We start from the raw sequence: 3,449 nt of genomic DNA on the forward strand, positions 1-3,449 counted from the left end.
CGTTGACTTTTCTTCATAGTTTAGGTCATGATAACCAATCCTTCAACAAATCTCGACTGGATTTATTATTTTTCTATATTTTTGATAATTTCTTTTTTCCTTTTTTTTTCTATTCTCACGTTTTGGGTTGTTCGGAATGTTTTGTCCTGATATATGTTTCTGTAACAACCGCGTTTGGCCAATTTTTTCAGCAAATTTGTTTGGCACGTTTTCCTTAATGTAATTTTTGTTTTTCTCCATCCAACCCATTTCGATGCGTATAAATGTCGTTACGGCTTTAAATTATAAACCGAGTTAGGAACCACAATCACATACAAATTTCACACGACTTGATTGATTTAGGTGAAATTCTAGTGAAAAATTGAGAAAATTTATTCATAGTAATTGTGATGCAATTATGTAATTCCCTTTCAATCTTTCACTACTTCCAGTTATGAAATATCAACCACACAAAACTTACTGAAAAATTGAAAATAGCCGTCTCTTTTGACATATGTTTTTATAATTTATCACTGCCTTTAATATTAATCGAAGATTCCTCTGAATTTTTTCTAAATCCTTTGTTACAGCATAACGAGAACGACGAATCTTTGGAGTCACGGTAAAAATTGCTCAACTCCTCATCGATTTAAGAAGAATTAACAACTTCAATGATATTGAAGCCTTTGCTAATTTGTTAATTCGAGTACTTAGCGAGATAAAATCTTTTCAATTTTTTATCAATAAATGGGTGAGAGAATTTTATCAGCTGCTAACATCTATTTCATCAGGCTTGTCGCAAATATTTGAGAAAAAGACCCAGTTTTCCCTGAAATTTTCCCACTTCTATCAAGTTACCAAAACCTAAATCGTTCAGCTTATCAACTTTATATTCGATTGAAATTCAATTCAAATCGAGAAAAAAAGTATAATGTACAGAAAAACCCAGTTTAAGCCAATTTTTTACCGTCACGGAAAAAAGTAAATTTGTCAGCTAAAAAAAAACATTTCTAATTCTCACGATACAAAACTGATATTTTCGAATTTTCTCCATAGCCAAAATAAAAATTCTCTGAAAATATCCTCGTTTTCCGTGACCCCCTTTAAATTCCCTGATAAATCCAGGTTATTGAGGTTTTCCAGATTTGTGGCCAACTTGTTAATCATAGAATTGCAAAATGTCGCGAGTCGAACCACAAACAAGTTAAAATGCTGAATTGGCGCGGGTGGAAGAGGAGGCGGTGCATAGTCATCGCCTTCCACGCAGCCGGCGTCGATAAAGCACGTCCTCGTCCTCCGCGTCGCGCCTTCGCCTTCTTCGCCTTCTTCGCCTTCGGATTCGCCCCAACCGTCGACCGCGACCTCTGCGTTCCTCCGCGGGCGGTAATGAGCTCGTAAATACCCGGCAATCATCGTGCGCGTTGCGGCGCAATGCATGAACCTCGCCGATGTTGTAGCTGGCGCAGCGCGACACCCCTCAAGCGAAACTTTATTCACCTTTGAATTTCAATTTTCGCACATTCATTGTCAATCACATTATTCATCCGCAGCGCGATGGGGCGCGGGTAAAAAATCAGAAGAACCAAAAATCAGAATGGTCACAATTCCGAATATAAATATATCGAAAACTCACAATCACGAAAGAACTAAGCGGTGAATCTTCATTAAGCCAGAAATAATGGAAATAGAATATAAAACTATCGAAATTTGACGTTACAGAAATTAGAGTACACAGCTGGTGAAAATTCCGAAAGGCGATAAGCAGAACGAGGAAAATACAATTTTTCGCAAACACAAATGAGTAACCTTTGGATGGATCATAAAGTAGAATTTTCGTCTATTCGAATTCATAAATGCCAAGGATCAAGAATCAGAACGGTTAGAACTCCGAGTAGTTGTCTCGTAGAAGGCTCGGAATATAGAATTGCAGTATATCAGAATCGTCGGGATGAAGAATCGCAATATATCTGAATAGTCAGGCGCATCGTTGGCCACACTCTGAAGGCTTAACCCAACAGCTTTAACGACTCAAAGTTGTCTATTTGCATTGCGTTCTTTCTTCTTTATCAAGTACCGAGTGAAGAATTTGTTTGATTCCGTATATGAATCATGTTACAAGTCAAAATAGATTAGTTGGATAGACTCGGAATGTGAAATTCTGGTGGTAAGCCATCTATACGGTTACTTTCGGAATACTGATCTTTCCGAATAATGACCCTTCTACATTCTGAATATCTGTTTTCCGCCGTTACTAGACGATGAGGTTATAACTTTTATTTTCATAATATTTGGAAATTTGAGAATATGAAACTTTCTACAAATTCATTCTCCGGAATATTGACTCTATACATTATTAAATTCTGCATCTCTGAATTCTTGGATTAACGTTCTCCGAAGTAAGTGGATTCGGATAATAGAGCCCTCTCCTAAATACATTTTAGGTAAACTGCAACTTTTTCTTGGGCACTATTCGGGACTTAAAATTTCTGATAGTATCTGTTCTCTCATATTTGTTATTCGACTTTATTAAATTCGGTATTCCGGCCATTATGATTTTCGTTTTTTCTCATTTCTTACCCCCCATCCGGGCTACGTAATCGTAGCCCTACTCAAAATGATAATGTGTTGAATTATAAAACGTTACGAGTGTAATTTATTACATGATATATCTTTTGAATTCGAATAAAATATATTTCAAAAATCACCTGATAAATTACAAGAGCACGAATCATCAGATGCACTAGATCAATCAAGATAAATCATGTAATAAATTACACGTGAATTTCAATCATAACACATGATCGTCTTCAGTAGGGAGGAATGTTCAATAATGTGGTTGGGATTACCGAAATAAATATTTTAAACACTTCACTTGTTCAATAGAAATACTAATAAATGTTTTTTAATCAAATTCACTGAAGAATTGCAACGATCACAACAGATTCGCATAACGCGTGTCTCGGCTCTCTTCTCTTGCCATGCTTACTCCTGTAACTCTTCTTTTTCTCTCTATTCTACGTATCGCTTTTGTATTAACCACGTCTATTGATTCTGACGAATAAATGTCCAAGTTTTACAAATTATACCTTACACGTTATTATCATTATTTGTATCTCGTTTCTTTGTGGTTTTTTTACTATCGTTATACTTTTTTTTCTTTTTTTTTTACATATAAATACAACTTTTTAAATCCGGTCTTTCAAATTGTTCTGTAGGTATACAATCTAGAAAAAAACGGTAAAAAACTTCCTCTGTTAAATTCCATTGAAAAAAACATCGGAACAATTCTGGGCATTGAAATTTTTTTGCAACGAATTCCGACCGAGTTTTAATTTTACTTCTTGTACCTTGAAAGTAAAGAAAATCGTTATTATTAAGTTTCAATAAGAGATAACTGTGTAATAACTAAATCAAACAAACTGCCAGCAATCATTCCAATAAATTAAGAAAAATATGTTTAAAAAATTGTA

This window comes from Neodiprion virginianus, chromosome 4 (assembly GCF_021901495.1).
Source record: "Neodiprion virginianus isolate iyNeoVirg1 chromosome 4, iyNeoVirg1.1, whole genome shotgun sequence".
Lineage (NCBI taxonomy): Eukaryota > Metazoa > Arthropoda > Insecta > Hymenoptera > Diprionidae > Neodiprion > Neodiprion virginianus.